Source organism: Ovis aries, chromosome X (genome assembly GCF_016772045.2).
Source record: "Ovis aries strain OAR_USU_Benz2616 breed Rambouillet chromosome X, ARS-UI_Ramb_v3.0, whole genome shotgun sequence".
NCBI lineage: Eukaryota > Metazoa > Chordata > Mammalia > Artiodactyla > Bovidae > Ovis > Ovis aries.
This window is the reverse complement of record NC_056080.1, coordinates 104,910,065-104,921,566: the sequence shown is the minus strand read 5'-3', so window position 1 is coordinate 104,921,566 and position 11,502 is coordinate 104,910,065. Positions and strand designations below refer to the sequence as shown.

General features: G+C 40.8%; 2 pseudogenes; both read right to left on the bottom strand.

Annotated features, from left to right (window-relative positions):
* Positions 1–7,414: 7,414 nt before the first annotated feature.
* On the bottom strand, positions 7,415–7,735 carry LOC114111730 (large ribosomal subunit protein P1-like; annotated as a pseudogene).
* Positions 7,736–10,168: 2,433 nt separating this feature from the next.
* Positions 10,169–10,971, bottom strand: LOC101121834 (insulin-like growth factor-binding protein 3 receptor; annotated as a pseudogene).
* Positions 10,972–11,502: the final 531 nt, after the last annotated feature.

The window sequence follows — 11,502 nt, the reverse complement described above, 5'->3', positions numbered from 1 at the left end:
TTCCTTAGTTCAATTTTTCTATAGCATGTCTCACTTTCTAACATACTATAAAATTTATTACATTATTATTTATTATGCTTCTCTGCTAAATTGTAAGCTCCATGAAGACAAGGATTTGTCTATTTTTTTGATCACTGTTATATCCAAGTTCTTGGAACATGGTAGACATTCAATAAATACTCATTGAATGAGCAAATGAAATAACACTCTGGCTACCATGAAATTTCACTGTTCCTCATTATAGCAACAATCTTTGATTCAGTTGCCTCTACTTACCATCTTTAATTCATCTCCTATTCTTTTCTGAGCCTGCTCCAGTCAGGCTTTTGTCACCACTATGCCACTGAAACAGCTCTCATTGATCAAGGTTATAAATGACCTCTATCTTGCCAAAACCACAAATCATTTCCAGTTCTGATTTTGCCCAAACTCTCAGTAGTATTTGAGTTGACTATGATCTGTTTTTTGAAACAGTTTGATAACTTAACTTCCTTAACACAACCCTCTACTGATTCTATTTATCCCACAATGGCTCAGTTCAGTCACTCAGTCCTGTCTGACTCTTTGTGACCCCATGAACTGCAGCACACCAGGCCTCCCTGTCCATCACCAACTCCCGGAGTTCACACAAACTCATCTCCATTGAGTTGATGATGCCATCCAGCCATCATCCTCTGTTGTCCCCTTCTCCTCCTGCCTTCAATTTTTCCCAGCATCAGGGTCTTTTCAAATGAGTCAGCTCTTTGAATCAGGTGGCCAAAGTATTGGAGTTTCAGCTTCAGCATTAGTCCTTACAATGAACATTCAGGACTGATTTCCTTTAGGATGGACTGGTTGGATCTCCTTGCAGTCCAAGGGACTCTCAAGAGTCTCCTCCAACACCACAGTTCAAAAGCATCAATTCTTCAGCGCTCAGCTTTCTTTATAGTCCAAATCTCACATCCATACATGACTACTGAAAAAACCATAGCCTTGACAAATGGACCTTTGTTGGCAAAGTAATGTCTCTGCTTTTCAGTATGCTGTCTAGGTTGGTCATAACTTTTCTTCCAAGGAGTAAGCGTCTTTTAATTTCATGGCTGCAATCACCATCTGCAGTGATTTTGGAGCCCCAAAAATAAAGTCTGTCACTGTTTCCACTGTTTCTCTATCTATTTACCATGAAATGATGGGACCAGATACCATGATCTTTGTTTTCTGAATGTTGAGCTTTAAGCCAACTTTTCCACTCTCCTCTTTCACTTTCATCAAGAGGCTCACTTTCTGCCTTAAAGGTGGTATCATCTGCATATCTGAGGTTATTGATATTTCTCCCAGCAATCTTGATTCCAGCTGGCGCTTCTTCCAGCCCAGCGTTTCTCATGATGTACTCTGCATATAAGTTAAATAAGCAGGGTGACAGTATGCAGCCTTGACGCACTCCTTTTCCTATTTGGAACCAGTCTGTTGTTCCATGTCCAGCTCTAACTGTTGCTTCCTGACCTGCATATAGGTTTCTCAAGAGACAGATCAGGTGGTCTGGTATTCCCATCTCTTGAAGAATTTTCCATAGTTTATTGTGATCCACACAGTCAAAGGCTTTGCCATAGACAATAAAGCAGAAGTAGATGTTTTTCTGAAACTCTCTTGCTTTTTTGATGATCCAGCGGATGTAGGCAATTTGATCTCTAGTTCCTCTGCCTTTTCTAAAACCAGCTTGAACATCTGGAAGTACATGGTACACGTATTGTTGAAACCTGGCTTGGAGAATTTTGAGCATTACTTTACTAGCGTGTGAGATGGGTGCAGTTGTGCAGTAGTTTGAGCATTCTTTGGCATTGCCTTTTTTAGGGACTGGAATGAAAACTGTCCTTTTCCAGTCCTGTGGCCACTGCTGAGTTTTCCAAATTTGCTGGCATACTGAGTGCAGCACTTTCACAGCATCATCTTTCAGGATTTGAAATAACTCAACTAAAATTTCATCACCTCCACTAGCTTTGTTCATAATGATGCTTCCTAAGGCCCACCTGACTTCACATTCCAGGATGTCTGGCTCTAGGTGAGTGATCACACCATCATGATTATCTGGGTCGTGAAGATCTTTTTTGTACAGTTCTTCTGTGTATTCTTGCCACCTCTTTTTAATATCTTCTGCTTCTGTTAGGTCCAGACCATTTCTGTCCTTTATTTTTCCCATCTTTGCATGAAATGTTCCCTTGGTATCTCTAATTTTCTTGAAGAGATCTCTAGTCTTTCCCATTCTACTATTTTCCTCTATTTCTTTGCATTGATCACTGAGGAAGGCTTTCTTATCTCTTCTTGCTATTCTTTGGAACTCTGCATTCAAATGGGTAGATCTTTCCTTTTCTCCTTTGCTTTTGCTTCTCTTCTTTTCACAGCTATTTGTAAGGCCTCCCCAGACAGCCATTTTGCTTTTTTGCACATCTTTTTCTTGGGGATGGTCTTGCTCTCTGTCTCCTGTACAATGTCATGAACCTCATTCCATAGTTCATCAGGCACTCTTTCTATCAGATCTAATCCCTTAAATATATTTCTCACTTCCACTGTATAATCATAAGGGATTTGATTTAGGTCATACCTGAATGGTCTAGCAGTTTTCCCTACTTTCTTCAATTTAAGTCTGAATTTGGCAAAAAGGAGTTCATGATCTGAGCCACAGTCAGCGCCTGGTCTTGTTTTTGCTGACTGTATAGAGTGTCTCCATCTTTGGCTGCAAAGAATATAATCAGTCTAATCTCAGTGTTGACCATCTGGTGATGTCCATGTGTGGAGTCTTCTCTTGTGTTGTTGGAAGAGGGTGTTTGCTATGACCAGTGTGTTCTCTTGGCAAAACTCGATTAGCCTTTGCCCTGCTTCATTCCATATTCCAAGGCCAAATTTGCCTGTTACTCCAGGTGTTTCTTGACTTCCTACTTTTGCATTCCAGTCCCTTCTAATGAAATGGACATCTTTTGGGGTGTTAATTCTCCTCCTCTCTTCAGCATTTTCTTGTTGGATTGCTCCAGGACTCAGTCCGTGACTCTCTTGTCCATGTTTTTTCCCTTGGTTACACTAAAAGCCAGTTTCATACCTATAAATACCGTCTGTATACATTTTATGTCCAATTTTAAATCTCCGATCTGGAAATCTCCTCTAAACTTCAGACTATCTGAAGTTAATATCTCCACTTGAATAACAGACATTGGAAAACAATTCATATCCAAAATAAAATTCTTAATTTCAGCCCCTTCCCCAACATGCAGTCATCCTCATCTCAGTAAATGGGAGTTCTATCCACATATTTTCTTGTGTCAAATATCCATGAAGCCCTCTCTTTCTCACACATCCTTCACTTAGTCCATCACAAAATACTATCTCTATCAAATATTTTTACTTTCAAAATATATCCAAAATCTGATCACTTCTCACATACCTCCAACAGTATGACTTTAGTCAAAATCACTATCGTCTGTCACCTTGATTATCAAACTTGTCTCTTACTTGTTTTTGCCTTTTTGCTTTCATTTCTTATGCCTGCTCCCTTACAATCTATTTTTTACACAGTTAGTAGGATGAACCTTTTAAAACATAAGTCAGATCCTCTGACTCCCTTGCTCAAAACCTCCTATGGCTTCCCATCTCAGGTATAACAAGGTCCAAGGTCCTCCTGCCCTGAAGGCCCTACACAGTTCAGTCCCCTCCACCCTTCCATCTACTATTACTCTCCGTTTCCCTCCCTCTGCGCCAGCCACACTGGCTTTTTTGCTACTTCACAAGTATGCCAAGTATGGTCTCTTGCTTCTCAGAGTCTTATTTTTTTTCCATTGGGCCTTGGATGAATATAATTAAATTAATCATAATCTTTGATTGATGTCACATTCTCTTATTAATCCAAACATATTCACTTTTAGTTAGTTGTTTTTAATAATGTAACAAGCATCCATGAACTTAATAACTAAATCTGACTATATGGCCCCCAATCTCACTTGTCTGCCTCCCCTCAGCCCCTGGCAAAGGATCATCATCTTGAATCTTGTGTTCATCATTTTATGGTGCTCTATTTAATACAGTTTTACTTTATACATACATGTTGTTGTTGTTTAGTTGCTAAGTGCTGTCTGACTCTTTGCAACCCCATGGACTGTAGCCTGCAAGGCTCCCCTGTCCATGGGATTCTCCAGACAAGAATACCGGAGTGGGTTGCCATTCCCTTCTTCAGGAGATCTTCCCTACCCAGGGATCGAACCTGCATCTTCTGCATTGCAGGCATATTCTTTACCACTGAGCCAGGGAAGCCCACACATATATTCACACACATATATGAGATATACATATACATATATATATATATAACATACATATATGTTATATATGTGTGTATATGCATGCATATGTGGATGAGTCTTTCTTAAAGTATATATATATATATATACTTTATATATATATATAAGTATTTATATTTATTTTTATATTATATATATTTATATATATATATGTAAACTTTTTGGTGGCATGGTACAGCATGTGGAATCTTAGTTCCCCCACCAGGGACTGAACCCGTGTCCTCTGTGTTAAAAGTGTACAGACTTAACCATTGGACCTCCAGGGAAGCCCCTCTTAAAGTACATTATTTATTATAATTTATTTTAACTTTATAGAAAGGTTATTAGGTTGTATGCTGTAGTACTCTTTCAGAACCTGATTTTTCCTTGTTATTATTTACTTTTCTAAGATTCATCTGTGTATCTTTGCATATTACTATAGTTCATTCATTTTGATTGATGTATAATATTTCATTGTGTGAATAACACTTCAGGGTCTTGTCGCTTTTGCCCTCTGCCTAGAATGACTTTTCTTAGATATCTACTTGTCTCTCTCCCTCCCTTCACTCATGCCATTATTCAAAGGCCACCTCCTCCTAACACTATCTAAGAGTGCCCCATTTTACACTCTCTCTTTTACTCTTCTTTACCTTTCCCCGTAGTACTATCACCCCTTCCCTGAATATTCTTGCTTTGCCTATCTGTATCCACTTTCCCCCTTTCCACCCTGCTCTGTGCCCTGCAGTAGATTTTAATGATTAAATCCTTATCAATACTTCATTTTAAATGTACCTCTCTTTTCTGCTGGTACCCTGACTTACAGGACTGCTTGATATTACTCATCTATCTTTTTGTTGATTGTTTCCCCCACTAAATGGTAAACACCAAGAATCCCTGCTATATTACCAAGGTCTATATTGGTGCTGAACTCATAATCAGCATGCAATAAATATTTAAGTGAATTGCTCATACACAGAATATCACATTTGAAATGCTTACACTCAAAAATTGCCTGCATATATCCCTTTCAAACAAATGCCAATATTTCTTCGAGCTACATACCTAGTAGAATAGTAAAGTTGAGGCGTAAGTGGATATTTAATTTAGTAGATAGCACCAAATTTTCTCTGTTCTCTAATAGAAGGAGCCAGGGCTCCATGGAGAAATGGCTGACTCTAAGACTGGGGCAGGGAAAATATAAAATGAGCCAGGAGCAGGAGCACCATAAATTTTTTTTAATTATATAAAACTGAACAAGCAGATAAACAAAAAAACCCCTGCAATTATAGACGTATGTCAAAGGGATACAGGAGCCAACTGAAAGAGCTTTCAATGGCCAAATATGAAACAATTTGAGTAACAAATTAAATATCATTGGATTATAATTCAAAGTATAGAATAAATATTAACAAATCCATACTGATATTAACAAATGATCAAATAAATAAATAAAAGGAGAGTAGATAAATCTCCTGTACAGAAGAATTCTAAATAATTTATGTAGATACTTTCTCAAGCCAGGGGAGCATAACTGCCCACTCCTTAAGTGTAGGATGTGCATAATAACTTCCTTATAAAGAGTGGAGTTTGGAAAAAGAGAAAAAGAGGAATGTTGCAATAGAAAAACAAGCCAAACACTGTGTCAGCCAGGCACTCAAGGTTCACTTATCAATGATAAGTCATGTTGAGGACATGTACCCTTGCTGTGATGTATAATTATGGAGAATGCATTAGACAAACACAAACTGAAGGATATTCTACAAAATATCTGACCAGACTCCTTAGAACTGTCAAGGTCATCAAAAACAAGGAAGGTCTAAGAAATGGTCACAGCCAAGAACAGCCATAAGTGATATGATCACTGAAGCTAATGTGGATTTTGGATGGGGGTCCTGAAAGAGAAAAGGGGGCATTTTGGTAGAAACTAAGGAAATCTGAAAAAAATATGGACATATAGTTAATAATAGTGTATCAATATTGGCTCATTATTGAATGGCATCACCGACTCAATGGACGTGAGTTTGAGCAAACTCCAGGAGATGGTGAAGGACAGGGAAGCCTGGTGTGCTGCAGTCTATGGGGTCGCAAAGTGTCAGACACAACTGAGCAAGTGAACAACATTAGTTAATTAGTTGTGATAAATGTACCACAGTAATATTAACAATATAAAAAACTGGATACAGGGTATATATGAGCTCTCTGTAATATTCTTATGTCTTTTCTGTCAATCTGAAACTGTACCAAAAGAGTTTGTTAAATATTTAGAAAATACCCTATCAGGATGGCTATAATTAAAAATACAAAAAATATGTGTTGGCAAGGATATGGAGACACTGGCACCCTCACACATCACTGTGGGAAGACAAAATAGTACCACTTTGGAAAACAATTTAGCTGTTCCACGTAATGTTAATTAGTTAAAGTGTTAGTTCCTTAGTCGTGTCCAACTCTTAATGACCCCATGGACCATAGCCTGCCAGGCTCCTCTGTCCATGGCATTCTCCAAGGAAGAACACTGGAGTGGGTTGCCATTCCCTTCTGCAGGGGATCTTCCCCACCCAGGGATCAAACCTGGGTCTCCTGCACTTAAGGCAAATTCTTTATCATCTGAGCCACCATGGAAGCCCAATGTTAACTATGGAGTTACCAAATGGTCCAGCAATTCCACTCCTAGGCATCTACCCAAGAAATGAAAACATAGCCCGACACAAAAGCTTGTACATGAATGTTCATAGCAACATTATTCATAATAGTTAAAAAGTAGAAACAACCCAAATATCCTTCAGCTGGTGAAATAAACAAATCTGACTTACCCATACAATGGAATATGGTTCAGCCATAGAAAGGAAGAATTCTGAGACATGCTACTACATGGATAAGCTTTGAAAATATTAGGCTAAGTAAGAGAAGCCAATCACAAAAGCCACATATTACACAGCTCCATTATATGAAATGTCCAGAATAGGCAAGTACATAGAGACAGAAAGTAGATCAGTGGTTGCCAGGGTATGGGGAAAGGTGGGAATAGGATGTGTCAGCTAATACATACAGGAGTCTCTTTTTTTCCTGCGGCAAAGAGCTCAGTTTTTTATTAAACATGTTACCAAATAGATTTAGTCAAAAAAGCCAAAGCTCATGTCATCAACAGACTCTTCAGATTCTTCTTTCTTTGCTTCTACTTTTTTCTCCTCAGCTGGGGCAACAGTGGGGGAGGGGACAAGGCCTCCTGCCACGGCAGGTCCACCAGCCCCCACATTGCAGATGAGGCTTCAGATGTTGACATTGGCCAAAGCCTTTGCAAACAAGCCTGGGCAGAAAGGCTCAACATTTACACCGGCTGCTTTAATGAGCACATTGATCTTATCCTCCGGGACTGTCACTTCACTGTTGTGCAGGACGAAGGCCAAGCAGATGCAGGTGAGCTCAGAGGCCATGCTGCAGGTGAATGCTAAGCAGGGGCTGCCTGTAATGGTCCTAGTGGCTGGATGAAGTCAGGGCCTCACCTCAACACGGCCTTAGCTTCCTCAGAAGGACCAGTCACTATAGAGGCAGCTGAGGAAAGGGACAGGATCTCTTTATGGGGTGGTGACCGTGTTCTAAAATTAGAATGTGACAGTGGTTGCACAACTCTGTAAATACACTAAAACCATTGAATTGTCTGCTTTAAAAGGGTGAATTTTATGGCCTATAAATTCTATCTGGAGAAAGCTGTTATCTAAGGGACTTGAACCAGAAAAGAATTCTAAAGTGTGTTATTTCAGGGGGCCCTTTTTCTGTTTTTAATTTCTTATGTTATTGTATTGTGATCAGAGAATGTCATTCCTATGATTTCTGAATTTTTGCAGACTGATAAATGAGTTATTTCTGAAAATGTTCTAATGGGTATCTGCAAAAATAAATACATTCTATATTTGTACAAGGTAATCTCATATATTGTAGAAAATTCTGAAAGAGATGGGAATATCATACCACCTGACCTGCCTCTTGAGAAATCTGTATTCAGGTCAGGAAGCAACAGTTAGAACTGGACATGGAACAACAAACAGACTGGTTCCAAATAGGGAAAGGAGCACGTCAAGGCTGTATACTGTCACCCTGCCTATTTAACTTATATGCGGAGTACATCATGAGAAATGTTGGGCTGGATGAAGCACAGGCTGGAATCAAGATTGCCGGGAGAAATATCAATAACCTCAGATATGCAGATAACACCAGCCTTATGGCAGAAAGTGAAGAAGAACTAAAGAGTCTCTTGATGAAAGTGAAAGAGGAAAGTGAAAAAGTTGGCTTAAAGCTCAACATTCAGAAAATGAAGGTCATGACATCTGATCCCATCACTTCATGGCAAATAGATGGAGAAACAGTGGAAACAGTGTCAGACTTTATTTTTCTGAGCTCCCAAATCACTGCAGATGGTGTTTGCAGCCATGAAATTAAAAGACGCTTGCTCCTTGGAAGGAAAGTTATGACCAACCTAGACAGCATACTGAAAAGCAGAGACATTACTTTGCCAACAAAGGTCCATTTGTCAAGGCTATGGTTTTTCCAGTGGTCATGTATGGATGTGAGAGTTGGACAGTGAAGAAAGCTGAGCGCCAAAGAATTGATGCTTTTGAACTGTGGTGTTGGAGAAGACTCTTGAGAGTCCCTTGGACTGCAAGGAGATCCAACCAGTCCACCCTAAAGGAAATCAGTCCTGAATATTCATTGGAAGGACTGATGCTGAAGCTGAAACTCCAATACTTTGGCCACCTGATTCAAAGAGCTGACTCATTTGAAAAGACCCTGATGCTGGGAAAGATTGAGAGCGGGAGGAGAAGGGAACGACAGAGGATAAGGTGGTTAGATGGCATCACTGACTCAATGGACATGGGTTTGGGTGAACTCCAGAGTTGGTGATGGACAGGGAGGCCTGGTGTGCTGCAGTTCATGGGGTCGCAAAGAGTCCAACACAACTGAGCGACTGAACTGAACTGAACTAAATCTCATATATATGTACATATATACACTCAGCCTTGTTAAGTAGTGGTATGAGCTTCTCTATGTCCTTACTTATTCACATGATCTGATGATTTCTTAGAGAAATACCTCAGGTCAAATATGTCTGAAAGTCTGCCCAGCTATCCCAGTACTTATGTCTTGTTAAGTTATTCTGAACTATTTCAAACCTTCTCCATGTTTCTCAAATTTTTGCCACCCTTCCCCTAACCAACACATCCTATTTTATATATAAGATACAAAGGAAGATTGGATTGCCTGGTACCAAACATACAACTTGCAACTGTCTACCCTCATCCCATTCCATTTAACTTTTTTTTTGTTTGTTTTCTTACTGTTTCTTTGCTCACTGCTATTTCTACTTCACATCATCCTCTTCTTCAGATTCATTTATTTCATTTTGCTGTAACTGGGCTTCCGTGTTGGCTCAGAAAGTAAAGAATCTGCCTTCAGTGCAGGAGACCCAAGTTCAATCCCTGGGTAGGGAAGAGTCCCTGGAGAAGGGAATGGCAACCCACTCCAGTATTCTTGCCAGGAGAATCCCATGGACAGAGGGGCCTGGTGGGCTACAGTCCATGCGGTTGCAAAGTGTCAGACACGACTCAGTAACTAACACTTTCACTTGCTATAATACTTACCTGAGTAATTCATAAAGGTTCTGAATATGCCTACAATGTGTTCTGAATATATCAGAAAATTAGAATCTGCAAATTGGAGCTTTGTTCCTTGTATTACTTCACTCCTCATCCTTCCCCACTCAGGGCCAGTCGTTCTATTTATTTATTTATTTATTGAGCAAAAAAGCTTTTTATTTCCTCCCACATTCCAGCTCTCCACTTTTGGTAACATCTCTTCCAACTCAGAATCAAAGCCCAAGAAGTTGATCCACATCTGAGAGCGAGACAGGAACTAGGCCAGAGCCCTCAGAGCTGGGTTCTAGACCAGTGGGACTCCCGGCATGGATGGAAGCATGCTGCAGTGAGACAGCAGAGGCCACAGAACAGAATCAGGAAGAAGCCCAAAACCAGCAGCCGAGAGCCACGCAGAACCAGCTTCTCCAAGGTGAGCAACTTGATGAGCACAAGACCTTCGTGGCTCCAGATACTGACACACTCCTCAGCCATTCTAGGACTCAGGGCGGCATTTCCTGCTCCCTCTGAGCAGGGTATCAGTGGCTGGCTGGAGGGCACGATTTCTGGAGTAGTACTAAAATACAGGCAGGTTCCTGGGGTCCTTTTTGTGATCACCCTGGCCGTAACAAGGACCAGCTTTCCTGCGAAAGATCCTTTCAATCCCATCTGACTACCCTGGACCTGGGCTTGGAATGTCTGGCTCTTGTTCCTGTCTGGACCATCTCCGAAGTTCAAGGTGGCCAGTAAGCCCATGACATGAGACCCACGCCCCTTCCCTGTGACTGTCCCATTCACGGGGCACAGGGTCAGCTGGCCAAAAGATCTTAATAAGGAGACCCAGTCCTGGGAGATGTCAGGGCTATGCAGTCAGTTCTGTGGGTGAGGAGGAAGCCACCAAGACCCAGGCCAGAAAGGCCAAGGAGCAGCAGGATCAAAGTGGCACAGACCAGAGGTGGGTGGTAGGTCAGGCAGAGATGCAGGTAGTGCCCTGCCTGGCCAATGCCCATGGAGAACAGAGGGATCTGAGCTTCCGGGAAGAGCCTGCGCTAGCAGCCGGGCCGAGGCCGGCACCCCTGAGATGTCACACGTGGAGTCTCGAAGGGACGGGGTCCGTGCTCCCACCTGGTAGCCCCACCCGGCCTCCCAGTCATTCTATTTACAGTCATCCCACGGGATCCACAGAGGATTGGTTCCAGGACCGCAGTGGATGCCAATCCTCAGATGCTCAACTCTCACATAAAATGGCATAATATTTGCATATAACCTATGCACATCCTTCCCTGTACTTTATTATTATATTTTGGAGTGTATTTATTTATTTTTATTGAGGTAATGTTGATTTATAATATTAAATAAGCTTCATATGTATATTATATTTCTACTTCTGTATATCCTACAACATGCTCACCACCAAAAATTTAGTTTCCATCCATAACCTTACAGTTGATCCCCATTTCATCCTCCCCACCTTCCTCTGGTAACCACTAGTCTATTTTCTGTGTCTATGTCTTTGTTTTGGTTTGATTTGTTCATTTATATTGTTGCAATGGAATATGCTGCTGCTGCTGCTG